The sequence below is a fragment of the Macaca nemestrina genome, unplaced genomic scaffold (assembly GCF_043159975.1).
Source record: "Macaca nemestrina isolate mMacNem1 unplaced genomic scaffold, mMacNem.hap1 Scaffold_43, whole genome shotgun sequence".
In the NCBI taxonomy this organism is placed as follows: Eukaryota; Metazoa; Chordata; class Mammalia; order Primates; family Cercopithecidae; genus Macaca; species Macaca nemestrina.
The window spans coordinates 73135-100879 of NW_027257672.1; the positions used below are offsets into that span (position 1 = coordinate 73135).

General features: G+C 48.2%; 1 protein-coding gene across 7 annotated transcripts in view; it reads left to right on the plus strand.

The window, feature by feature from the left end:
* The window catches only part of LOC139361333 (disco-interacting protein 2 homolog C-like), a 205344-nt gene that overhangs the window by 55012 nt on the left and 122587 nt on the right, over nucleotides 1–27745 (plus strand). Inside the window, exon 1 of one of the 7 annotated variants that reach the window (XR_011618876.1) lies at nucleotides 22457–22643. The exons of 4 other annotated variants lie outside the window; for them this stretch is intronic. The gene's annotated coding sequence lies outside the window, so the exon portion shown is untranslated. Of the gene's footprint in view, nucleotides 1–22456; nucleotides 22644–23175; nucleotides 23477–27745 lie in introns of those variants that run through there. 2 more of the 7 variants (XR_011618878.1, XR_011618877.1) reach the window with 2 other exon arrangements.

Below are 27745 nucleotides of genomic sequence, written 5' to 3' on the forward strand. Positions count from 1 at the left end.
CACCTGGCGTGGACGCTGCGTGGTATTTTTAGCATGGTGGCCTGCTCGTGCCTTGAACTCTATCTGCAGTGTGAGCAACAGCTGTGCATTTGAGAAATGTGGACAGGTCAGCTTGCTCCTCCAGGGGCCTGCAGGCATCCGGGTGAGGGGCCTGGGATGAGGCCACATCAGTGGGAAGGAGCTTAGTTGTGTCAGCAGATATGTCTGCCTCTACAGGCCCGAAAACCAGCCAGAACCCAGTTTTCCTTTGGTCATCTAATGCCAGAAAAAACCTGTTTCTTAGAGATTCTCATAATTTATATTAATGAACCATTTGACCGTACCTAAAATGTTATAAATGCATGAGGCTTTACAACTTGGCAGATGTGTAACTCACATGTCGTTGTACCAAACTGTTGAAGATATTTGTTTCACTTGAAGGTTGTTAGCATTTTATGTGCAAAGCAAATGCCAGTAGCATTTTGAAGGAGTATTTTGGAATTTTAAACACAGTGGGATAGTGCTGGGTCTCTGGGATACTGGTGAGGTGGACGTGACCTCAAGCTCTTGTAGCTTGCAAGCAGGATTGCTAAATTGTCACAACTGCAGTGCTGGAAAGTCAAAGTGGATTTCTGTAACTGAGGTATTAGTGCAATAAGGAACAGGTGAGTGCCCGTGGAGGGCAGTTTCTGAGCCTCCCAGACACCCCAGGAGGAAGCGGGGGACGGGGGCAGTTACCCACCAGAACCTGGACGGTGAAGCTGGGTTTGCTGGTGGCCCTGCTTGGCAGGTCATTACATGCAATAAGAAACAGGTGAGTGCCCTTGAGAGCGGTTTCTCGGCCCCCTTCAGAACCGCAAGTGGAAGACGCTCCAAGGTGGGGGGTGGGGGTTCGGTTAATCCACAGGAGCCTGGATGGTGGAGCTGGGTTTGCTGGTGGTCCTGCGTGGCAGGTCATTACATGCAATAAGGAACAGGTGACTGCCCTTGAGGGCGGTTTCTCGGCCTGCTTCGGAACTGCAAGTGGAAGACGCCCCAAAGTGAGGGGGGGGCTGGTGGTCGGTTATCCAGTGGGGCCGGATTTGCTGGTGGCCGCTGCGTGGCAGGTCACGGCGTGGAGCGATGGGAGGGGAGTGGAGTGGGAATAGAGGATGCACCCTCCACAGCTACTGCTGGGAGTTGGCTCTGGTAGCAGAAGGGGCATAGATAGAGGGATTCCCATCAGGGGCAACACGACTGGGGTCCCACGTGTGGTGGTTGCCGAGGTGTGGCTATATGTAATCTCAGTCTGCACAGCCGTCCTGGTGAGTGGGTTCAGTTACCTTCCCATCTCACATTTGAGAAATCTCGGGGGCTCACATCACAGCTAGGTGGGTTGGAACTAATGTCTCAGGCAGGACGTTGGCCCCAGAGCCCAGATCTTACCCGCCCCCGCTCTTTTCAGTCCACCACGCTTGTAGAGAGGGTTGTGTGGTGGTGGGTGGCGGCTGAGAAACCAACACAGTAGAAGGCGGGGAGGAACTAAACCAGGCAGGAGACACAGGCAGTGCTTGGGAGGTCTGCACGGGGTGTGGGTGTGGGAGACACCTCTGGGCCAGTGAACCCCGTTCTGTGCTCCTGGCTTGCCCAACCTTGGCCCTCAGCCACATGCTGCGTGCTTTAGGTGAAATCTCAGTCGCTCGTGTGGTGCGGGCATCTTTTCTCCCTGGCTTTGCCTCTCTTTAAATCACGGAGTCTCAGTGGGGATGGCGGGGCGGATGGTGGTCCATGGAATTTGCCCTCCACCTCCTCATCCTTGTCCTGTCCTGTCTGGCCTGTTACCTCAATCTGTGTCTCTTCAGAGCCTGCAAATGAGTGGAGGCCACGACAGCCTCTCGCTGGCCGACCTCTCAAACTTTTATTCATCAGAATAGTGTTAAATGCCGATTCCTAGGCACCCCCATTGGACTCTACGCCTGCCTAGCATGGGTACTTTGGGGAAGGTAGAGGATTGCTGGGCTGTTCCAGGGGGGAATTTGCATTGTTGAATGTCTATTGTGTTCCTTCCAGCACTCTACTTTCCACGCACACGTGGCATTAAACCTGGAAGACCTCTGGGTGCTGTGCTGGTGAGGAAGCCCCGGCTGGACGAGGGACTGCTGGGGCTCGGACTTGATTCCTGGGCTGGGGGCTGCGGGCTTATTCTCTTCAGTGGGTCTGCTGATGGGATGCCCTGAGAAGTCCTGCTGTGCACTCAGGGGAAGGTGCAGAGACAGGCTCAGAAAAGACAGACCATGGATTTAAAAATTCCTACTGGAAAATCTTTTATGAGCAAAGTAATTTGCATCTAACTGAAGACAATCATTGCTTGAATAATTGGTTTGTTTACAAAGTTGGTCCTATGAACAGATTAAAGTTTTCATTCATGCCTTATCTATAATGTGAATAGGAGCTATTACCGCAACTTAAATTAGCTTTAAATTTCGTATCAGATTGCAGTCCAGATTACAAACGGCTGCTTGATAATCTAATTGATAAAACGGAGGAATTTAGTGCTTGGAACCCAGAGTGAAGGGAACAGAATTGCTTTGGTTTCTCAAAAGGGTGTTGACTGAGTGGTGACCTGGGGTGAAGAGAAGTGGCTAGAGTCATTACACTCGAGGAGATGATCTGCCCCCGCCTTTCTCAGCTGTCTTCTGGACAAAACAAAGGGTGATAAATGGAAAAAATTCAGCACTGAGTTCGTCTATGCCCTGAGCTTCTCATACAGTCATTAATGGGCTGTATCTGTGAAGCCTCCATACAGGCACAAAGGAATTAGGCTAGAGTAAGGCGGCCGGCGACCTCTGGCGTCTGGACCGCGTGTCACTTCCTAAAGCCCTTTTGGGTGAAATGACAGTGGCAATGCCGTTGTTCGGAGGAGTGTAATCTCACGTATGAGATGCAGATTTTAAATGATGCAGATTTTAAACACCAAAGTCAGGAAGCTTGGTGGGAGTGGCTGTCTTCCAAGTGGTTTTCTGTGCTGCCATGGATGAGGCGTGGATGTGTCATCTGTTGGTGAGATCCACTGGTGAAGGGGCTAAGCAAACCATGGAGGTCGGGGGTGTGAAGCTGCATCTCTTCTGGCATCCCAAGTAAATACCTGGGATCCCATCTCCAGCCTTTCAAAGGACACAGACGAATATAAAATGCAGATGGGAGAGTTCATAATTTGGGCATCTCTGTTCTTTTGAAATCAAAGTGCAAAGAAAAAGTTTTGCCTTGAGGTCTTAACCCATACTTGTTTTTCTCCTGAGGTTTTAAGATTTTCTTAACTGCTTTTCTCTCCCCCAATCCTTGAGGAAGTTCTATCTTCATATCTTCTTAAAAGGTATGGTTAAAAGATATGGTTAAATTCAACACTGAAATATAAAAACATGCTTTCATATTTTTCTTGAAACTGATGTATCTGACATTGGTGAAGAACTAACTGGGAGTATTGGTTTATTTTTATTTTTTTGAGACAGTCTTGCTGTGTTGCCCAGGCTGGAATGCAGTGGCACGATCTTGGCTCACTGCAGCCTCACCTCTTGGTTCACGCCATTCTCCTGCCTCAGCCTCCTGAGTAGCTGGGATTATAAGTGCCTGCCACCATGGCTGGTTCATTTTTGTATTAGTAGAGACGGGGTTTCAACATGTTGGCCAGGCTGGTCTTGAACTCCTGACCTCAGGTGATTCGCTCACCTTGGCCTCCCAAAGTGCTGGGATTACAGGCAAGAGCCACCACACTCGGCCTGGGATATTCTTGATTATAATTGTAACATATCCCTTTAATAAAAACAAAACAGAACAACAACAACAACAAAACAGCTGTCTGAAAAGTCTCGAAATTAAAGAGCTCAATTGGACAGGGATTTGGACACCAGTTGAATGGCCCAGCACACCATAGTTACATGGGCCACTCGGCCTGTTAGGTCCTTAGGGTATTTGAAGTCATATGGATATTTGCATTTCTGCCTCTGGATATCGTGTTAGTATTCGGCTAGTGTTTGAGGGCCAGGCTCAGATCCGGGAAAACAAGAGCCCCTGCCCTCACGGCACTTCTCTTCCATGTGTGTGTGTCAGGAAAATAGAAAGCATAAGATTTTTTTTCAATGAGCTGGGAAGATGGAAAAACAAGCTTAAGATGTTTACTTGTTCAGAAGAAGGGAAGTGCAAGGAACACTCAGCTTTGTTGCTGCTGAAGGAGGCCCCTGGTGGAGGCTGTTTCAGAGGTGGGGTTTCTCTGAGAAAGGTGGTAAGAGGCAAATAGGATGCCCCATCTCGTTTGCCAGAGATGGGGAAAGTTAGTATCCCCAAAACAGCTTCAGCATTCTGGCAAAGCTTTGGAAAACCAGCTACGGTGTAGGACCTTGTTGGCCGCTGGGTAGAAGGAAAACATTGCTGGTCCTCAGGGCTGTACTGTTGTTCCACTGCTATAAAGAACTATCTGAGGCTGGGTAATAAGGAAAAAAATGTTTAATCGGCATACAGTTCTGTGGGTTGTACAGGCTTCTACATCTGGGGAAACTTACAATCAGAGTGGAAGGTGAAGGGGAGGCCGGCATGTCTTCACATGGCTGGAAGGGGAGAGAGAGTGAAGGGGAAGGTGCCATGCACCTCCAAACAACCAGATCTCAGGAGAACGATCATGAGGACAGCACTTGGGGGATTATGCTAAACCATTAGAAACCACCCCCATGAGTCAATCACCTCCCACCAGGGCTCACCTCCAACATAGGGTTAGAGTTCAGCATGAGATTTGGGTGGGGACACACAGCCACACCATGTCAGGCTTCCCATTCTTCTTCTGCACGTGCTTCGCAAATGGTTCTGTCATTGGTTTTTGTTTCTGTTGATACATAATATACGTACATATTTTCAGAGTGCATGTGATACCTTGATTCACCCCTATATTGACGAAATCTGTGTACTTGGGATGTCTTTCACTTTAGTTTCTTTTCCTTGTGCTGGTTATGTTAAGTTATTCTCTCCTAGCTGTTTTGAAATACACAGTAGATGACCCACTGCCATCCCCCTGCTGATTTATCAATAGTAGGTCTCGTGTTCCCATTAGGCTGTGTGTTTGTGCACATTACCAGCCTCTGCCCATCCTACTTATGAGTGGGCTCTGCTGGGCCCTGTTGACCACCTACTTTTGGCCTCCATGAGATCTGCTCTCAGCTCCTGCTTATGAGTGAGAACATGCGCCGTTTCCTTGCTTGACTCGTTTGCTTAACGTAATGTCCTCCAACTCCATCCATGCTGCCGCGGATGACAGGGCTCTCCGCTGTGTGGTGGAGTATTGCTCCTGTGTGTGTTCGGGCCACGTTCCCTTCATCCCCTGTTGACGGGCACTCAGGTGATTCCAGACCTTGGCTACTGTGGATGGAAGCTGAGAGCAGTCACTGGCTTTATACTCGGGGGACGTGAGCCACTTTGATGTTCTCAAGCAGCCTATCCCCAAAGCCCTCCGTAGAATGCCGCATTCGTTTGTACTCATGGCTTCTTCCACTAGGATGAACAGCTGGGAAGGGGCTTTGAGTGAATGCTAGGGTTTCTGTCTTTAATTGGTACCCAGCTACACTGGCCAAGTAGGGGTCCCAGTGACCCTGGACACTACGTCACATAAGGTCCAAAGATGCAGTTAGGTTCTTTTTTTAACGCGCGGTGGCTCACGCCTGTAATCCCAGCACTTTGGGAGGCCGAGGCGGGCGGATCACAAGGTCAGGAGATCGAGACCACGGTGAAACCCTGTCTCTACTAAAAATACAAAAAATTAGCCGGGCGCGGTTGTGGGCGCCTGTAGTCCCTGCTACTCGGGAGGCTGAGGCAGTAGAATGGCGTGAACCCGGGAGGCGGAGCTTGCAGTGAGCCGAGATCGCGCCACTGCACTCCAGCCTGAGCTGGGCGACAGAGCGAGACTCCGTCTCAAAAAAAAAAAAAAAATGCTTTTGACCTGGGTAAGCTATGGCATCATCAGTTAGAGTTTTTCATATTGGAAAGGTGTATATTTTATTTTCTAAGAAGGAAAGAAATCCTGTTAAATACTCTAACCACAGATTAAATCATGTCAAGGAAAGAGGTACTATTTTGGGGGAAAATGACCCCTTCATGTCAAAGATCAAGGAGATGACTTACATTGTTTAATTGAGTTAATTATGAAATCTTAAGTGGTTTTAAGAAGATGAGCTGTGGATCCTACAAGACATGAGACTGATACTGATTTAATGTTAGTCAGCCCTGACAGAATGTGGCTAATATTTAAAGCTTGCTCCAGTATTGCTTGATAGATTGTAAGTTAATGTAAAGATCTGTTTGACGCTTTTCTTTTACAAAATATTATTGAGAAAAAGTTTGACAGCCAAGGAACGGCCTTCAACCAATTTCTTCCTAATTTCTATCACCAGAAAATTTTGTCCTGTTAATTCCAGAATTTACTTTTGGAAAGTTCCCGTAAGGAGAGCAGAGGTATTGGTGGTTGAATGGTGACTTGAATTTAGGTGAAGATCGTTAAATATTTCATAGTCATGTTTGTCTTGGTGGTTTTAGCAATTTTATATTAAACTTAGAACTGTGAGTCAAACCAAATCTGTTCTTTTGCTTTTGTGATACTCCTTTGTATGACTATACTGGTAAAGAATGATAAAATGTGTATTGGGTATTTTTTCTGTGTAGATATTAGGATTTTTAGGGGAACAAATTAATCATTCTTCTAATATACACTGTGCTGTGTGTTGGGTCCTTTGTATATTAGTTGAATCACTCTAATGAGGACCACTTGAAAGTCTGTTTCTATAGCAGATGTTTTATATGTTGACTTGTGTTATGCAAAATCCTTCATCCTCTAAGAAGACTAAGCAATGGGTTGGAGGAGAGATTTAATCACCCATTAGGTCTATTCCGAATGCCCAGAATTGAATGCAAGTACTAATTATGTTTTTGAAGTGGTGTGTGTGTGTATGGGTGTGTGTGGTGGACTCCTTTTTAGGTCATGGGAGGGAGGTAAAGCGAAGATGAGATTTGCTGATGAACATTTGTGCATATGCTAGTGGAGAAGTCATATGACTTGACTGCACCTGCGTACTCTGATTTTGGTTTCGTTAGTGTCCGTAGCCACAAGCCTCAACTGCCTCTGGGACCCACCCTGAGGGGCTGTGGTGAGGGTTATTACAGAGTCGTGCGTCTTAGTGAAGGGCACAAACGGCCTTGTGGGCCTACTTTGGCTTTGTTTGAACGTCTAGATTGTTAAACTAAGTTTAACATTTTGAGGATTATAAATTGTGATTCTTGTCTAAGAAGAGGTTTCTGTTGTCTCTGAAGACAGGAGACCCAATACAGAGGGTCCCTGGCTCCCAATTGTTACATATCTGATTTTTTTTTTCAACCTTGTGATGGTGTGAACTAGTCACACTCAGTGCATTGTTTGGCCCAAGATGGGCTACCTCTGGATGAACCCGTTGTAAGTTGAAACTATGGTGTCAAATGCACTTTCTATTTAGGATATTTTCAGCTTACGCTGGGTTTATTGGAACAGTTTCATCCCATGGTAAGTCAGGGAGCATATGTGCTCATAAAAGTGGAGACGATCTCATAGATACCGTGAGATATAATGTCTCTGATGTTATAGAGATACGATGAAAACAATCAAGTGGGACTTGGAAGCCTTGGAGGGACTCACATGGGCGGCTCCTGGAATGCAAACTTGAGCGCCACTGGCTTCTGGATGTGACATCTGTACCTTCTGCTTAGCCCAGTGTGTTATCGGCTGCTCTCGAGGGCAGAGAGGTCCAGCGTTCCTGTGTTTAGGTATTTGAGCCGCCTTAAGAGGCTAGGTCAATTCTCACTGGTGTCTTCACGGCTTTAGGCCTTCTGAACAAGCAGGAGGAAGCACGACTTTGTAGAGCTTTGGAAATCTCAACGGACTTCAGGGCCATCCCCTTTGGCAGGAGAGAGCCCCACTGGAGGCGAGCAGGGTGCCGTGCGGGCCTCTGCTGGGCCCAGGCATGTACGGACGTTGTGAGGGCCACAGGACACAGATCGGTCTTGGTTCACAACTGGTGTCGATGGCCACGCAGCATTTCTGCCAGGTACATGAGTGCGGGGACTTGGGTTTTGGGGTGTGCGTCCTGGTTGCCTAGTTGCTTGGAAGACCCCCATTCAGACCCCAGCCTGAGTCACCGTGACAGGCCTCCTGCTTCACACGCCACACGGAAGCCGTGGCGTCGGTCACTGACGTCCACCGGGTGTCAGATGTGCGTGTGTATCTTCCTTGGTCTCGGGATGTGTCTTGTTTTGAGGTTATAGTAAACGTTCTTTACGAGGGGTTTTGGAATTTTTATGTTGTTTGCAAGGAGGCAGCAGGGAGTGCTTGAGCAATGAGATCCCCTTTCCAACCAATACAATTTCAGATCCCAGCAGGTAATTAAGGCAGCGGAGCTGTGGGATCACCTTTGCAACCAATGAGAATTCAGATCCCAGGAGGTAATGACGGCAGCGGGGCGGGTGTCAGAACCCTGAACTGTGGCTGTTTCTGGTGTCTTGCCCCGCGGACAGAGCGTGCTGGGGCCTCCGTGGTCCTCTGTGGGGTGAGTGGAGCGCATGAGCTGGGTGCTGCTGGGCCCTGGCTGGCTCCCCAGCCCGGGGTTTATGCAGGACTCGTTAGACAACGTGGAACCCAGAAAGCAGCACGAGGAGAACGGGATTGTGCCTTTCTGGATCCTTGGTGCTTCCCAGTCTCAGACACTGAGTAGGCTCTGAGGGGTCTCGCCGGGAAGACTTGCACAGTCGGCCCCCAGGATGGAGTGGGGCTGCAGCGGGTCTTGCAGGAGCTGGAAGTGGGGGTGAGTGTCTCGCAAGCGGGACCTTTCAAGTGGGCCCAGCAGGATGCATCTGTGGAAATCGTGCCACCTAACGCAGGGCTGCGGCCAGCAGGACCTGAAAGGCTACAGCGGGCTGTGTTTCTGCTCTCTCTCTCGAGTCTCTGCACGGTTTTCCTTGGTTTTTGTCTGTTTGGAGGATGCTTCCCCCTTTCTTGCGCTTACCTAGCCTTCTGAGCTGCTTTGTTGAGTATGACAAAGCCCTGAGAAGGCATTTTTATCGCATAATTGTGTTATCCTGGTGACTGGATAAATGACCTGCAAATGTGGGTGACTCAGTAGCTCTGAGGGTGTTCAATATCCAAGACAGAGGTGGGAAGGAAATGTTCAGGCAGGCATCAGAGGATCTGTTCTCTGCTTTACACTGGGGCCCTGGTTTGCTGACAGTCTTCACACTCGATCCAAAATGGGGGATAATGAAGTCTCACAGATTCGGCTTCAGCTGAGAGCTGCCTCCAGCACAGTCTTGTGTGAGTAACAGTTTCTATGTTTGGTGCGAAGGGCGGGCGTCAGTCAGTTGATCTTATTTGTGGTGGTGCTTATGGTGGGTTTTCCGTAAGGAATGTAGACTTTATTAGCTTTGGCAAGGGAATCCTGAGTGATAAATTGGAAGAATGTCTCAGGAAATTCTGGAACCTGCAGTGAATCTGGAATCTGTATGAAATTGAGATTTGGATTCTCACGATTTCCTAATGCTACCCCGAAACCCAGTAGTTGAGACAGTCGTAGAGCTTCAGTCGTGCTGCCCCGGTTCCCCATTTTAAAAGGGACACGTTGCTTTCCTCTAGAATGTTCTGAGCTCTGAGTGCTGCCGGCAGAGTGACCAGCTCTCTGCATCAGAGGGGAAGCCAGGGCTGCGTTCACGGCGTCGCGGCAGCCGGGAGCTGACCCTGGACCTCAGGCACGTGTGATGCTGACCATTTTCTGTAAACTCCAAGGGTGTAGTGGTCTCCTTGGCCCTTTACAGTCTTCTGAAGCTTTTGATGTGTCTGCACTTTGTAGATTTTTCAGAAGTAGACAGCCTTTTCCCACACCCTTGGGCTGAGTTTCCTCAGAGGCTGGTGTGTGGGAAGCACCACACCCACATTCTGACAGGGAAGACTCTGGTGCCCAACTGAGGTCAGAGTGGAAATTTGTTCTTCCTTCCCTCCAGTCTGGTCCAGCTGCTCCCTGCTTGGCCAGAAGAAAATCATGCTTATTCAAGTCGTAGGCAAACCCCCGAAGTCAAACATTTGTCTTTTTTCTTTAATATGCCCATTTAGTTTATATGGAATGATAGCTAGAGAAATGCCTTTTAGGGGAAAATTAATTTCCTTAATTACAGAGAACTTTTTGGATAAAAATCAGGAGGCTATTTTGTCATAAGATCTAGTTAAATACTACAGTGGAAAGCTCCTTATATTTGATCTTACACTTGGGCCCTGTGTGCGTGTCCGCATGCTCGTGCTCATGACGCCAGGCGCAGATGTGAACTACAGGCACAGTACATACTTTCTGGTTGCTTTTTTGAACGTCTTATTGCTTGACCTCTCCGACTCAAATGTTGAGTTATGTTGATTCTGTTCAGAATGTTTATCCCTCCGTCTAGGGTCCAGTCGTCTTTCAGGGAGGAACCGTCTTCCTCATCTCTGTCTCCTACAGTATTGTATATTTAATAGTCAAATATTTATAGGTTACATGGGTGACTGATCTGTTCATTAGGAGGAAAACAATGCCAATTTTCACATCATTATAATGGACTTGTTAAATGATTGTTAGTATAATGAAGTTTCCATGGCAAAAGAGGCTTTGCAGATGTGAGTGTAATGGACAGTGAGATGGCGGAGGACCCTGGGTTGTCCAGGCGGGTCCAGTGTCTTCACATGTGCCTTTTGAGAAGGCAGTACGAGGGTCTGCCTCAGAGGAGGAGACCTGAGGACGAGATAGAGGCCAGAGGGCTGTGGGGGTGAGGGCGAGTGTGGGGCAGGGGCAGGGTCCGGAGGGGTGCAGGGCTGAGGCCGGGGCAGTGGTAGGAGGGGTGTGGGGCTGTGAGCCAAGCTGCATGGTGGCTTCTATGAATTGGGAGACTCCAGGCAGGAATACAAGCTACTGAGCCCTTGACTTCAGCCCTGGGACTCCTGACTCCCAGGGCTGAGAGGAGGTTTGCATTTGTGGTAATTTGTTGCAGCAGCAATAGGAAGCTAATGCATTGTATCTGTTCTTCACCTCCAAACCTTTGAAAAGTAACCCTGTTGTATTGGCCTTTTGTGTGCCCTAAATTCTAATGAGATGGTTTGTAGGAAATAATGGACACAAACGATGGCAGAACAAAAAGTTGGACAGAAGCAGTGTCTTCTGTGGTTCTGTAGTTTGGGTCTGGGAAGTTAGATTTCGGTCAGAGTGTGTGGTCTTGTTCAGCGTATACCTGGAGTACTTGTTCAGAGCTCCTGGGGGAGTGGTCTTTAACACTGCTAGGATTAAAACTCCAAGCACATCAGGGCCAGAGTTCCTGAGTCAGTGTTAGGCGACCTTTGAATAAGAGTTGGCATGTAGAGTCTGCCCACTTTACTAGTATGAAGAAGCAAAATCTTTTTTTTATTTTTATTTTTTGAGATGGAGTCTCGTTCTATCACCCAGACTGGAGTACAGTGGCGAGGCCTCGGCTCACTGCAAACTCCGCCGCCTGTGCTCAAGTGAGTCTCCTGCTTCAGCCTCCAAATTGCATGATTTATTTTCCTGTTTTATATACTTAGTATGTGAAAACTCTGCAAACTGTATTAATACAAATGACATGCCAGAACTTAGGAGAATCTGGTATTTTCCCATGCAAATTAGTAGTGATGTGGAATTCCTGGGCTGATTTGGTTTTATAAGACATGGGGCAGATTCTTTGCCTTATTTCTGTGGAACTAACAATTGTTAATCACCCAGCACTCTTACCTCCCCCAACAGCTCAGGTGAGGGGGGTGTTACCCCCACTGTCGTGATGAGAGGCAGGAGACTGAGGCTTAGATGAGCAGGTGACACATTACTGTCCAGCCCCACCCACCCTGTAGTTTCCTGCCATGGCTCAGCTGTCTTCCTGCAAGAAAGGACAGACACCCTGGTGCTGGGTAGAATTCCTTGTGAACCCCTTTCCATCCTCCAGGGAGTTCTTGCTTTACAGTGGTGGCTCATGGGGAGTCCTCTGGCCCACTGAGAAAGTGACTCATGTTGTGACATTACTGTCTCTGTCCGGCTGCTGTCGATTGGGTGATTTGTAAAGAGACATTTACTGCTCACAGCTCTGGAAGCTGGAAAGTCCAAGGTCAAGGCAGTCCAAGGTCAAGGCACCTGCACATCTGGTGCCCCAGGGCCTGTGGCTCACAGACGGCAGCATCTCGCCGGGTCTTGCGTGGCAGCGGTCATCTCGTCAGAACTCACGTGGTGGAGGAGCAGGAGGGCTCCTCTAGGCCTCCCAAGAAGGACACCAACCCTAGTCCTGAGAGCAGGACCTCCCAAAGGCCACACCTCTTAATGTATCCCTTCGGAGATGGTTTCAGCATGAGGTTTTGGGGACATTCAGGCCAGAGCCATTGCTCTGCTGGGGTGTTAGGGCTGCATGGCATCATTACTGCAGCAGAGCCACAGCTTCTTATCTGCATTTGCTGCAGGAGAAGGACGCAGGTGCCTGTGCAAGTTGGGGTTCCGTGCAAGAAGTGGAGACCCTCTGGGAATCTTAGCAGGAGGAACTTAAGGACTTTGAGAACTGACACCTTAGGACTGTAGTTTTCTTCAGACTGTAAAAACCTTGGTGTGTGATAATACTGAACATTGCCTGAGCCCTGTGATCCTTCAAAACAGTGATGGTTAAGACATTCCCCTTCCCCACAACTGCGCCCCCACTTTTACTTCAAGAAGCCCGTTCCCATGTGGCTTAGGCTGGCTGGTGGGATGACCATTTACCGAGGACAAGACCAGGTACAGGCCTTCAAACCCCCCTTCTCTGCCTTATAAGTGATTAGCTAAACTGCCTGTTCCCACTGATCAATCACTTCCCACCTTGAAATGGTTCTTCGTGGTGCATTTGCGCCTAGGGGGATGGACTTGTCTTTGACTGTCGCCTTCCACAGAGGACAGTTAGGGTGGGCAGGAAAGAATTCTCTGCTACAGGTCTGCATTCCTGGCTGTTTCCAGAAGTGGGAATTCTGGTGCCCTGGAGTGTGGGAATGGATTTCTAGTGTCCCAGCTTCAGGTGGAGTTGAAATTGAGTGAGGCAACCCACCACACCCATCTGGAGCCAGGGACTAGAGCCATTTTTAAAGTGGCAGTTTCTCCATAAGATTACCCAAAAAATGCGCTCAGCACGTTTCTTTCTTTCTCATATGCATTTGGCCATCTAAAATGGGAATGGTGGTTTTTTGAAGCATGGATGTAGTTTTAAATTTTGAGTATTGTAAACCTTAATGTAGCTTCTTAAAATGTTTGCCTGATTATCTGGAGATTTACTAAACCTTTGGAGTGGTAATAATGAATTGATCTATATGACTTTGCTTTCTATGATGCAATGATGGGTCAGCACGCGATTGGCCAAAACAAATTCTGCTTTTTGGGTTTCTTTAATCAAACAAGGGAGTAGAGTGTAGGCTGAAGTGGCAAATTCATTTCAGAGCACGCCAGAGCCCTCGTGACACCACAGAGCCACACCTAGGAAGATGTGGTTTCTGTAACAAGCTTTGGAAAACCAAAGTTCAACTTAATTATCCAACTTTGTTACAGAAAAAGCTTAGACCAGATGGCCAAAGACCTGATTGTTTCATGGTTGAGACATGGTTATAAAATTGCCCTTACTTGGTGCCAATCAGTGTTGGTCCACAGTGATACTCCTCCAACCTCACTGAATAGTTTGGAGACTGATATGAGACTGTGAAAATCTCCTCAAGGTGAAAAGGTCTCTGGAGCACCTGGGAATATCTGCACACCCGTGGCCATTCCCCTATAAGATGGAAAGGACGGCTGGGTCACGCGGGAGCATCCGCACACCAGTGGCCGTCCTCTTTAAGACGGAAAGGGCTGCTGGGGTGCCCCGCAATGTCTGCACACCCGCGGCCATTGTGGCTGTCCCCCTTTCTGCTCAGTCACCTCTGTGTTCCCGCATTCAGGCTTTGGGACACTCATGAACAGCTCGTACCCTGGGCTGGTGAGGAAAGAGTGGGAGGTTGTTCTGAGGCTCTGTCACTGTCTGCCCTGTCATGAGCTGGGCAAGGCAGTGGCAGTGACCCTGGAGGAGTCTGGTCAGTGAGGGCTCCGGCAGGAAGTGCTGAGGCTTGAGGTGGCTCTGCCAGTCGTCACCAAATGTCTTCCCTCTTATTTCCATGATTCCTTCTAGTTCTGCACCTTGCACTGCAGAGTCTCTGTGTGTCTATAAATACACATGAGTTACGATACAGGTGTCTCTTTCCCCTCTTTCAGGGGCTGGGCCCAGGGAGTGAAGTGCAAGACTCCCTTACTGCTGGATGCCCACCAGCACGAGGCACTGCCTGCCCTGCTGACGAATGCCTACAGCGAGTCCTGGAAGCCTCCTTCTGAGCACCTGGCCTGTTGACGGTGTATACGGGAGACAACGGAGCTCCCCTTGCCCCACCCTGAGCAGAGACTGGGGAGGCGGGGGCAGCACTGCCCCCATGGTGCATCCTTGGTGCATGGAGGAAAGTCTGTTTAGCCGGGCGAGGTGGCGGGCGCCTGTAGTCCCAGCTACTCGGGAGGCTGAGGCAGGAGAATGGCGTAAGCCCGGGAGGCGGAGCTTGCAGTGAGCTGAGATCCGGCCACTGCACTCCAGCCTGGGCGACAGAGTGAGACTCTGTCTCAAAAAAAAAAAAGAAAAAAAAAACACAGCCCATCCTCTCAAAAGCAGGGTGACAACCACATTTACTTCTGGAATCTTAAGAAAGGGCCTGTCTCTTTGAGAGAAGAATGTGGCATGAATGTGTGTACCTCCTTTGTTTTTTTTGAGACAGTTTCCCTCTGTCACCCAGGCTGGAGTGCGGTGGTGCAATCTCAGCTCACTGCAAGCTCTGCCTCCCGGGTTCATGCAATTCTCCAGCCTCAGCCTCCCAAGTAGCTGGGACTACAGGCACCCGCCACCACGCCTGGCTAATTGTTTGTATTTTTAGTAGAGACGGGGTTTCACCGTGTTAGCCAGGATGGTCTCGGTTTCCTGATCTCTTGATCTGTCCACTTCGGCCTCCCAAAGTGCTGGGATCATAGGTGTGAGCCACCGCGCTGGGCCGTATGTGTGTACCTCTTTACAAGTCTTGCCCGATCTTTGCATTGAAAAATTATTGAAAACCTTAAGGATGTAACTGACAAGAACTTTATAGATTTCTCCAAGTAAAAATTTGGAAAAGTGAAGTGAACCCATAATGTGTTTTATTTCTATGAGTCCCACACTTGGATTTTTAAATGTGGGCAAAACATCTGTATGTTCTTCAGCCTGATTTCCGTGGAATCGTGAATGAAACGTGCTGAAGTTGCCGTGCGGATTTTGTTATGTGGCGGTGACAAGTGGGGCTGGTCATTAAACAACTGGAGGGATCCCTATCCTTTCTGTGCTCTTGTTGGACACTAGGCACGTGCTTGGGTGTTTTCTGTGTGTGTGGACAAGATGAGGACAGAATTTCCAGATTCACACGGTGGTATCTTCTCCCTTTTCTGTTAAAACGTGTCTTCTGCTGCTTCTACATAGACCAAGTGTTTCTTTCTCTTGCCTGTCTACAGAAACGCTGTTTAACAAAAACTGCATTGTAAGCATGTGAAGCTGAATTCCACATGATAAAGCAGATAGAGATGACTGAGTATACTGTTTTGTGGAAGGAAGGTTTAAAATGATTTTTAGCTTTTTCCCTGAAATAGGGAATACTTTTAACTTTTTCCCTGAGATAGGGAATAATGAAATGGGAAAATAATTAAATTTTCCCATATAATTGTTAGATTATATTTAATTATTAGATTATTCATGTATTGCAAGGGAAAAAGGAACTAGATCACCCCATGTACCCAAATGAAAATTTAAAGGGTATGGGCGAGTTCATTTGAACTCCTTTAATTTGTTTTTGTTTGTTTGTTTTTGACAGTCTCACTCTCTTTCTCAGGCTGGGTGCAGTAGTACAATGACAGCTCTCTGCAACCCCAACCTTCTAGGCTCAAGTGATTCTCCTGCCTCAGCCTCCCCAACTGCTGGGATTTACAGGCGTTAACCACCACACACAGCTTATCACCTCTTGGAGACTAGCTATGAGTTTGGGCATTCACTGAACTATATTTTGGTTAATTCTCAAAGTTTGTCACTGTTTATCTTTAATTTGCTAAAAATCTACATATATTGTAAAATGAGTTACATTTCCTTAGCATTCACGGATTCCCTGTTAGTGGGGCAGAGACGCAGAAGGGCAGAAGGCATTCGGACATCATCAGGTTTGCAGTTGAGTGCTTTCCCCGAACACACTGGAGCTCTGGGCTCTGTGGCCCCACGGGGGTCCTCTGTCCACTGAGGGGGCCAGGTTACCTGGGAGGTCCCTCCAGCCTCTGCAATTTTGCCCTTTTCAGGTTAACATCTCATCGTTGTCCTGGACAGCACTGCCTTTCGTTCACTGACCCATGAGTGAACAGCTGGTCAGTGGCCAGTGCTGCTTCCTTCAGCTGGGAGGTGGTGATGTGATAACACTTCCGTGGAAATTGGTTCTTGGTGTATTAAGGGTTCAGTTGTATGTTTATTTTTAATCTGCACCTCTGAATTGGTCTTTTGATTGCAAAGAGATTGCTTACTGGATTTGTTTCTGAATATTTGGTGGATAACAGGAGAACCTTGCTTATCTGTGTGTTCATTTAGTGTGTTTTTGCCAGGCATTTATATGGGTGTGTTAGCCCCTAGCACACTTTCTGTGTGTGGTGGAGTCATTGAAATCATTTATGTGAAGTCTCTCTTCTATCAAGGCTAGAGGACGTGGGGTGGTGTCTCCCTAAACTAGAGGGAAATGGCATTGTTCTGCACTCCTCCCTGGGAACGCTGGTGTTTCCAGGTCTCTGAACTTGGCTCCCACACTGGGAGAGTGGCTGTGGCTTCTGGAGCCCGTTTTGGGCGGGACTGACTCCTTCATTTGCTTTATTCCCCACCGTCTTTGCTGCTTTGTGACGCAGGGATGAGGGAGTTGGGCCCGGGGGCCTTGCCTGTGCCTGAAGGGCCCGATGCAGAAAACTCCTGGTGGGAAGGATGTTCCTTGAGGGCAGCTTTTGGAGTCTCTTCCTACTTTTAACTAAGAAGCAGCTATTCACATGGTTCTATTCTGTTGGTGTGTTTCAAAATAATTGGTGTAGAGTTGCGAAGATGTCCGAGACACCCATGATCCACTCCGGGCCAGTGCCGGGCATTGTGCTCAGATGCCTTCAGACCACATTCACATGCCAAAGATTCTTGCTTGGTTATTCTCAAACTTAAGAGAATCTAAAACGCGAGCCACGGTATGGATTTTCTCTTGAGCCCCCATGACTTTGCCTTGTATTTTGGGCATGAATGACTTCATCAAGGGGAAAGAATTTGAGGAAGGAGCCTCTGAGGCTAGGAGGGGGTGGGAAGGGGTTGGGGGGAAGAGGAGGGAAAAGGAGCTGTAGAGGGAGGAACCAGGCTGGGGCTGGGGCGTCTCCCCATGATGTTCCCCCACCCCTGGCGCGAGGCCCCAGGGACTGACTGATTTTCCCACAAGAAATGTGTATAATTGCGTGTCTGTTTTGTGGGCTGGCCATTTGGATTGAGGGAATGTCTGTGTTGTGATTCCTTATTGATTCGAAGGTTGGAAAGGTTTGTGCTCAATACAGAGGTCTCTTGGTGCTATGGGAAATGTGATCGAAGCTGCCTTCTGGGTGGGGAGAGCCCTCGAGGCCATCAGTGGTGGCCGGTGTCGGCCTTCGCTTCCCTGGGTGAGCTGCCCTCAGGGTGGGAAGGGAGGCCCTCGGTGGTGGCCGCTGTTGGCCTTCGCCTCCCTGGGTGAGGGCTGCTCCATCCCCGGCTCTCCGACTCCTTGCCTGGCACCTTCCTCGTTGGGGGCCGTGATCCATCAACTTTGTCCACGCGTGTCCTGCAGACTAGTGCTGACTGGAGGTTCAGGAGTGGTCAGAGGAGGCCAGAGGAGGCCCTCGTGATGCGAAGCTAAACGTTTAATGATGGCGCTGCTGAGTGCATGAGCCACGTCAGCCCAAGAGTCTGAGTAAGAGGAAACCGCGGGGTGGAGGGAAGACTGGACAGATGGGTGCTTTCCTCGGCCCCTGGGAGCACGGCCATGTCCACGCTCAGACCTCCTGGTTTCTCCCATATTTCCATAAATAGCAAGGGAAGGATATGGGGCACCCAGGGACCTCAGGGGTATAAGCTGTGTCCTCGCGTGGCCCCAGCTGTGGCCAGTGACGTTATTCTCTTTAACCTCAGGCTTATTTTCTATAAAAACACAAAGGGACAGAAGTAGTTCAAGGGCCTGTAAAGACTTACGTAATTGTTAATAGGCCTACTTTTATGCTTTCTTATGTATTAAGAGCAAATCATGAAACAAACTCATTTCTGTTTGAAGAAATCTTTACTGCTCTCATTTTTGTGGCAAGCAGCATTGATTCTTTGCTTAGTGAGCGTTAGTGCCCTCCTGCCCAGTGCTGCTGCCTGGCGTGTCCTCGCACACACCTCTGTCCATTGGTCTCCGTTCACCTTTCCGCCTAGAATTGTAGGAGGGGCGCTGGGATCTTAGGGCTAGAAAGAAACCCTGAAGACCACTTTTAGGGGCGACTTTTAGTCAGGGCTTCCAGAGAGACAGCCAGCCGGGTGTGCGTGTGTCTCCAGGGCGAGGCCTGCTGCAGGGGCTACAGAGTCCAAGAAGCCCCAGGACCCACAGCCTGCAAGCTATAGTCCTGAGAGGGTGTGGCTTGAAGACTTGAGAAGCGGAGGTTGCAGATCCGACCAGGGTCTGAGGAGCTGAGACCCAGGAGCACGGGCTGCAGAAGACAGATGTCACTGGCCCATCAGCCAGAGAGGTGGAGTGAACCCAGTTTTCCCCGCCTTGCTGTTTTACTCGGGCCCTGGGGGGATAGGGTGGTGCCCCCCACACCGGCGAGGATGGGTCTCCACTCAGTCCAGAGGCAAACATGCATCTCACACAGGAATAATGCAGAACCAGCCATCTGGGCACCCCGGGCATGCTCAGGTTGATGCACAAAACCAATGCCGCGCGTGGCCCTGACATCTGCGTGTTCGCATCACTCCACACACATTGCTCAGTCATCGCCTTGGTGAGTTTGTAAGCTCGTTGTGTGGTTCTGGGGCTCTTTGTCCCTGGTGATGAGAGGCTCCCCACTGTCCCAGCTCAGGTATGGAAGGTGATGGCACCAGCGGCTCCTTGTTTCTCAGACACCTGAGTGGGTGCTCTGTGCAGCCAGTTCAACCTGCAGCAGCATCTGTTTCCTATGCCGATTCCATTCGGAGTATGTGCCTCCCTTCTGTTGAGGGTGCAGCCTTCTTTCAGGGAAGAACTGTGTCCTGTTCGCCTATATCGCCTGTGGTGTATCTCATGGCTGAATAAGTAGCTATAGGATACCTCGGTGGCTGAATGATAGGTTCATTGGAAGGAAAACTTTATATTTTTTTTTCTTTTTGGGATGGAGTTTCACACTCAACGCCCAGGCTGACGTGCAATGGCACGATCTTGGCTCATTGCAAACTCTCCCTCCCGGGTTCAAGTGATTCTCCTCCCTCAGCCTCCCAAGTAACTGGGGCTACAGGCTTCCGCCACCATGCCTGGCTAATTTTCGTATTTTCGTTAGAGAAGGGGTTTCACCATGTTGGCCAGGCTGGTCTTAAACTCTTGACCTCAGGTGATGCGCCCACCTCGGCCACCCAAAGTGCTGGGATTACGGCCATGAGCCCCTGCACCCAGGAACTTAATACCGTTTTTTTTTTCTTTTAAATCGTAATGGGCTTGTTAAATGCTTACGTTTTTTTTTGTTTTTTTTTTTTTAATTTATTATTATACTTTAAGTTCTAGGGTACATGTGCATAACGTGCAGGTTTGTTACATATGTATACTTGTGCCTTGTTGGTGTGCTGCACCCATCAACTCGTCAGCACCCATCAACTCGTCATTTACATCGGGTATAACTCCCAATGCAATCCCTCCCCCCTCCCCCCTCCCCACGATAGGCCCCGGTGTGTGATGTTCCCCTTCCCGAGTCCAAGTGATCTCATTGTTCTGTTCCCACCTATGAGTGAGAACATGCGGTGTTTGGTTTTCTCTTCTTGTGATAGTTTGCTAAGAAGGATGGTTTCCAGCTGCATCCATGTCCCTACAAAGGACACAAACTCATCCTTTTTGATGGCTGCATAGTATTCCATGGTGCATATGTGCCACATTTTCTTAATCCAGTCTGTCACTGATGGACATTTGGGTTGATTCCAAGTCTTTGCTATTGTGAATAGTGCCGCAATAAACATACGTGTGCATGTGTCTTTATAGCAGCATAATTTATAATCCTTTGGGTATATACCCAGTAATGGGATGGCTGGGTCATATGGTACTTCTAGTTCTAGATCCTTGAGGAATCGCCATACTGTTTTCCATAATGGTTGAACTGGTTTACAATCCCACCAACAGTATAAAAGTGTTCCTATTTCTCCACATCCTCTCCAGCACCTGTTGTTTCCTGACTTTTTAATGATCGCCATTCTAACTGGTGTGAGATGGTATCTCATTGTGGTTTTGATTTGCATTTCTCTGATGGCCAGTGATGATGAGCATTTTTTCATGTGTCTGTTGGCTGTATGAATGTCTTCTTTTGAGAAATGTCTGTTCATATCCTTTGCCCACTTTTTGATGGGGTTGTTTGTTTTTTTCTTGTAAATTTGAGTTCTTTGTAGGTTCTGGATATTAGCCCTTTGTCAGATGAGTAGATTGCAAAAATTTTCTCCCATTCTGTAGGTTGCCTGTTCACTCTGATGGTAGTTTCTTTTGCTGTGCAGAAGCTCTTTAGTTTAATGAGATCCCATTTGTCAATTTTGGCTTTTGCTGCCGTTGCTTTTGGTGTTTTAGACATGAAATCTTTGCCCATGCCTATGTCCTGAATGGTACTACCTAGGTTTTCCTCTAGGATTTTTATGGTACTAGGTCTAACATTTAAGTCTCTAATCCATCTTGAATTAATTTTCGTATGAAAAAACTGCTTTAAAGTTCATATGGAACCAAAAAAGAGCCCGCATCTCCAAGACAATCCTAAGTCAAAAGAACAAAGCTGGAGGCATCACGCTACCTGACTTCAAACTCTACTACAAGGCTACAGTAACCAAAACAGCATGGTACTGGTACCAAAACAGAGATATAGACCAATGGAACAGAACAGAGTCCTCAGAAATAATACCACACATCTACAGCCATCTGATCTTTGACAAACCTGAGAGAAACAAGAAATGGGGAAAGGATTCCCTATTTAATAAATGGTGCTGGGAAAATTGGCTAGCCATAAGTAGAAAGCTGAAACTGGATCCTTTCCTTACTCCTTATACGAAAATTAAATGCTTACGTTAATGTTTATTTTTAAAAATGTTATCTGTGACCTTTCAGCTTTTCATAGCACTTCTCGTGTGAATATTTTAAAAAGGCCCTTTAGTCGTGGGGGAGAAGGAGGTTATCCCTTTCAGCAGAGGGAGATGGAAGAACAGGCCCTGGTGGGTCTGAGCACAGGCAGTCACCCCAGCCTTGGTGCTTGCTTAGGTCTGTTCTCCGTTCACCGTAGCCGCATCCACTCTCATTGTCAGCTTAAAAATAAGCTTTTTCCTCTTTCTAATCGGAACAGTTAGTTTGTTAACCGTCACATTAAGGTATCGAGAAAGATGGCTTTCAGGCCTCAGATATGACACAAGTAATAAATGCAGCTGACCCTGAACAACATGGGTTTTGAGCTTCGAAGGATCACTTATGTTAATTTTTTTTCCAACCAAACCCTTACTGAAAAAACCTGGCTTTGTGGAGGGCCGACGTTTCCTACATGTGGTTCCATAGGGTGGCCGTGGGTTCCTGTGGATACGTAGATTTGGGTAAACTCGGGGCGTGTTCTGGAATCCATGTCCCTGTGTATACAGAGGGACAATTGCAGCTTTTTAGAAGTTTGTGTCCTGCCTTGTCCTAAAAAGGTTCCAAGGTGGATGCAAAATTATTTCATTCCTTTTGTTTTCTTGGTGGGATATTGATGTTTATTCTTCAGTGTCTAATATCCTGAGTGAACAGAGTTACCGCTTCAGGAACAAAGCCAGTCTGGAAACACAAACACATATTGAGATATCCACCTTTTCTTCATGGTTTCACAAAAGGCCATGATCATATTTTATTCAGTTGAACTGTAGGAAACTGCCAATATTTGCTGTTTTTGGCCTACAAAATGGCAAGTTCGTACGATATTAAAAACAAAGGCTTCCTGGATGGGGAAAATAGGAATCGGTAAGAACCTGAAGTTCTCTGTCATGGCCTCTGAGTCATAGGTAAATAAACCTGCGTGAGGGGGAGTTGACTGTACAGTATTTTCCTTCTGTTTTGATACTGTCAGAAAAAGGTCAGTTCCAATGTGTTGGGTCCCTTTGCCTCAGCTTTGCTGCAGAAGGGACTTGCCATTATACCTCTTGTTCCCAGTGCCCAGGAGGCTGATGCCACATAGAAGACCTGCAGGTCGGTGGATGTGAAACAGGCATCGGACACGCTGTGCACCTTGGGACGCATCTGAGAAGTGTGTGCTTGCAGCAGATCTGAGGTGAGGGCGTGTTCCATCTCCTCTCCCTTCTCTGGCTTTGCAGGCCTTTGAAGTTGGTCCTGGAAGGTGAAATTAGTTAATGCTGATTTAAGCTCCAGGTCAAAGCCTGGGGGCCGAAGAGACCCGCCCTTCACTAGGGGTGTGAAGCATTGGGCCCTCCCATCAGGAGGCAGCAGGGACTCGAGAAAGCCCCACATGCCCTCCAGTTCCCTTATGTTGAAATTTTTTGTACTCGGCCATGCCGGGTCATTTTGGGAGGTGAGTAGGGGATTCACATGGGGGTGTGCAGTATTCTTAGGTGTCAGGTGCGAGAGTTGAATTTGTAGAAGCTGTGCAGATAGGAAAGGGCCTGGCAGGGAGTGCTGTTTACACGGAGCCGATTTAACGCGAGGTCTGTGCTCTACCTGGGTCCGTGTCTGACTGCTGTCTCCCAGTCTGCAACAGGACGTTGACGTGACTTGGCGCCATCGTCCCACTCTGTGTAGATGTCTGAGGATCTGTGCGCAGCTGCTCTGTGAGAATGCGTTGTGATAATGAACTGAGAAACAGTGAACAAACCCTGAATTGGTTAGCACTGGTTCCACGGCCACTTCTGCTGTGGTTGGAGTCATTCATAATAAAGTGTGCTGGACTGCTATGCAGAGCTCTGAATTTCAGAGGCCCTTTAACTTGGCAGCTAACCAGTCGCTTCCTTCAGAAGACATTTGAGTCCCCTTTACCTACCAGGGTGACCCTGGGAGTTTGAAGATGAGTGAGACAAGCCCTCTGTGTCTTGTGGATTTTACTGTCCAGAGGGGAGACAGATGTGGATGGTGAAGGAGGCCCTATCAGAGGTCAGTGCACGTCAGTTTTGTTTCTTCAGCACTTGTTGTGTTCAGGCGGTGCCCCGGGCCATGTGCAGAGCATCTGGGGACCCTGCCCATGGCATCCCAGGCACAGCTAGCATCTGCGCCATCTTCATACTTGGCCTGAGTTTTGGGGAAGTACCGAGGATGGCTTCTGCCTTTGCTGGAGAGAGTTGAAAGTCAGGGCAGCCCTCCACAAGGAGATGATCGCCAGCTGATTCCTCAAGAAAGAGAGGTGGTCCCCACATGGGTAGAGCAGGGCAGCATGTACAGACCTGGGTGTGGGTCTGGGGCATGTGCATCTGAGTGGGTTCTGCTGGGAGACAGCAGGGGTGAGTTGTGAAGGCAGTGGGAATTTACAGGATAAATTATCACTAAGGCGATGCCTGGAAAACATAAAATTGGGACTCTCTGGGGTAAACTTGGACTTAGGGTGACCCTGGGCGTGGGTGTTTTCAGGCTCTGAAGGCAGAGATTTAGGAAATTGGGGCAGAGCTGAGCCCCAGACGAGGATGAAGACCACCCTTGGGATGTTGAATGAGACAGGGGTGGAAACCCAGTGAATGTCCTGGGGGGTCAGTCCAGCAGGCAGGCAGCAGAGGAGACCGGTGTCCTCAAAGGCCCCTTGGGCCTGCCTCTCAAAGTGCTGGGATGACAGGCATGAGCCACTGCTCCCTGCTGATACTTTTAAAATTTCTAAGCTACTCTCTCTCATACCCACTCCCGTATTTTTTTAAAAAAACCAGGTTTATGGCTATATTTTTTCCAAGGGAACCAAACAGTTACCTGTTTGAAGTACAAATAACACCGTGTTTAAAAACCGAAAATGCCACTTTGCATAGAAGTTTCCAAATACCCAGTTGGTTTGAGCCTTGCATTGCAGTGTCACTACCTGCTCTTAAATTTCTACCCGATGTATAGATAGCGAGACAGGGACGGCTCGTACATCTTCAGGTTTCAGTTCTACTACCTTGGGCTATATTTTCATTTATTTTGGCACAACTGTGGGTGTGGCAAGCAATGCCAGGGTATTTATTTTGAAGCGTGTCCAATAACAGTTGGGAAGATTTTCACATTTTTAGAATTTTCGTAGTAATAGTTATAATTTACAAAGAATTTAAAATTGTGTAGTCATTATTTTGCTTTTTTCTAGATGTGCCCCGAAACAGGGTTGCTAACTATCATTCTACATCACAGGATTAATAACAGTACCCTTTTGGAGCAGATGCCTGTAATCAAGGAATTCGGCCTAGTCAGTTCACTTTAAGCGTGTTTAAAAGGTTGTCTTTATCCTAGTTGGCACCTGTGGCTATAGTTTGTTTTCACTGCTGAAGAATATTCCACGATGGAAGCCGTAATTCATCTGTTTTTCATATCGGTGGACATTTGGATTATTTTGGGTGGGTGTGTATGTCTATTCAGCCTTCATTTTTTCAGGATTTTTTGTAGAAGATAATGTAACAGTGTAACATCCTCTGCTAGGGAGCCAACACAAACCCTGATTACAGCCACACAGACTCTCACACAGACTCTCAGGCCTTGTTACCAACACACAGAACCATTTTCTTAAGTTGAAACACAGTAGCAGAACCTGAAGCCATGTGAACGGTTCCTCCGATCTTACACTTGGAATTCACTTTTTATTACTATGTCTGCTAATTAGGAAGCATATCAATTATACAGAAATCTGAGAATGTAAAATTATACGTTTATAACAGAAAAAACCTTATTTAATAGCCCAGAACACATGGCTATGTTTTTCCCTCATGCCCCACCACTGTTTTCTTTGCTTGAAATGGGAAATGACACTTGAATGCGGTTTTCTAGCGACTGTTAGCCTGGCATAGTTCTTCAGAGACAGAGGATGTAAAGCACATGGAGAATTTCTGTTTGTGGAATGTGATTTCCCGGTCGCCTCATTCAGGCTGCCGCCGCCTTCCCCTCTGGCCGCCTGCATCGTGGGACGTCTGAGAAGGTCCCTGTTTCATCCTCTGGAAATTCTGAAAAGGAAGGAGAGGAGGGTGTGCAGGGTGTGGTGCATTTGTGTTGGTCTTCCAGCTTTTATTTGGAATCTCCGCTACCTTGGTTCCTGCCTTTATGTCCCTAGCTCGTGGCTTCATCCTTGTGTCTAACTCACAGGCAGACAGATGGAAAGGGAAGTTGTATTCAGCCAACAGCTTGATCTTATTCTCAAGGCTTAAATCGACTGGGTATTTGGAGACTTCTGTGCAAATGGGCATTTTTGGTTTTTAAACACCGTGTCTTATTTGTACTTGAAATGGGGTAACTGGTTCTCTTGGAAAAAATATAGGCATAAAGCTGGTTCTTAAAAAAAAAAAAAAAAAAGGGAGTGGGTGTGAGAGAGTGGCTTAGAAATTACACCAGTAATGGTCGGGAGTGGTGGCTTATGCCTGTAATTCCAGCACTTTGAGAGAAGGAGGCAGGTGGATCCCCTGAGGTTAGGAGTTCGAGACCAGACTGGTGAACATGGTGAAACCCCGTCTGTACTGAAAAGATGAAAATTAGCCGGGCATGGTGGCAGGCACCTGTAATCCCAGCTACTTGGGAGGCTGAGGCAGGAGAATCACTTGTACCCGGGAGGCAGAGGTTGCAGGGAGCCAAGATCGCACCACTGCACTCCACCCTGGGCGACAGAGCAGAAACACCATCTCAAAATAGAAAAAAACCAAAAAACTAAACAAAACAAAAACCCAAGTAATGAAAACCTGATTGCATCATCTGTGATGGAGATGGCGGATTATTTCATTTTTAGTGACAGGATGAATTGGATATGTTTGCAGTATTGATTTGACAAGGGAAATGGTGAGAACCAAATGTGCCGCCCAGCTTGGGCCTCACCGTTGGCAGAAGACCGTGGCGGGCAACAGACTGGAGACTCGGAGACCGAGGGGAGAATTCTCATGCCTTGACGCTGGTGCAGTGTGTGCTTCTGGACTCCTGCTGGAGGGAGCTGCCCCTTTGCCTTGCAGGCTTTGGTGCAGTGGAGACCTTAGGACCTGCCCCTCCTGGCACACCTGTGGGTGTGGCGAGCAGTGCCAGGGCTGAAGCACAGGTGCTGAGCCCGGAACGTGGGACGGGAGAGGCTGCACACGCCGGCAGGCGTCTTCTCCAGCAGCCGGGGGTTTCCGCAAGGGGGCGGGGCGTTGGTTTTCCTCCTTGAATTTGGGTGGAGAGGGTGTCCTGGGGTGCTGTCTGCACTTGTGTTGCTCTGAGGTCAAGTTGTGGCCCCGAGTCCCTGTCCCTCTGCAAAGTGAGGGTTTGCCCATTTTCAGGTCAGATTTCCCTTGGGTCCGGGTCTCTAGGAGTGGGGCGCATTCCAAGGGGGCGTGAGCACGGTGGACGCGTGTGGGCCTCTTCCTCTCCCCTCAGCTCCTGGGCTGTGTGTGAAGAGCTGCCCAGCGGAATCACCTGTGTGTGAAGAGCTGCCCAGCGGAATCACCCTCCTGCCTGGTGTTTCATTCACCAGAAATCGTTCTCACTGTGGACTCTTGAGTCAAATGTAATCCAGGAATGGAACGTGCTGTTGCTGGATGCCACACACAGCATCAGGAGCTTAGTTGGGGATTATATGATCTTACCCCACACCTTAAAAGTAAAGACTGTAGTTGTCAGGCGTCTGAGCCCAAGCCAAGCCATCGCGTCCCCTGTGACTTGCACGTATATACGCCCAGATGGCCTGAAGTAACTGAAGAATCACAAAAGTGCAAATGCCCTGCCTGGACTTAACTGATAACATTCTACCAGAAATAAGTGAAAATGGCCAGTCCTTGCCTTAAGCGATGGTTTTTTTGTGTGTGTGTGAAATTCTTTTTCCAGGCTCATCCTGGCTCAAAAAGCTCCCCCACTGAGCACCTTGTGACCCCCACTCCTGCCCGCCAGAGAACAACCCCCATTTGACTGTAATATTCCTTTACCTAACCAAATCCTATAAAACGGCCCCACACTTAGCTCCCTTCGCTGACTCTTTGGACTCAGCCCGCCTGCACCCAGGTTAAATAAACAGCCATGTTGTGCTCACAAAGCCTGTTTGGTGGTCTCTTCACATGGATGTGCATGACAATAGTTAAGGGGATATTGAAGTCTTTGGCAGCTCCAAGAGCTTTTTCAGTTTGTGTCGGGCCATTGTAGGCAGAAGGAAATACTTGCTTAGAGACTCTTACAGAAATGTTCGGTGCAGTGCCATTAACTCGTGGAATAAATGTGTAACTTTCCATGGCAGACCTCTGGAAAGAGATG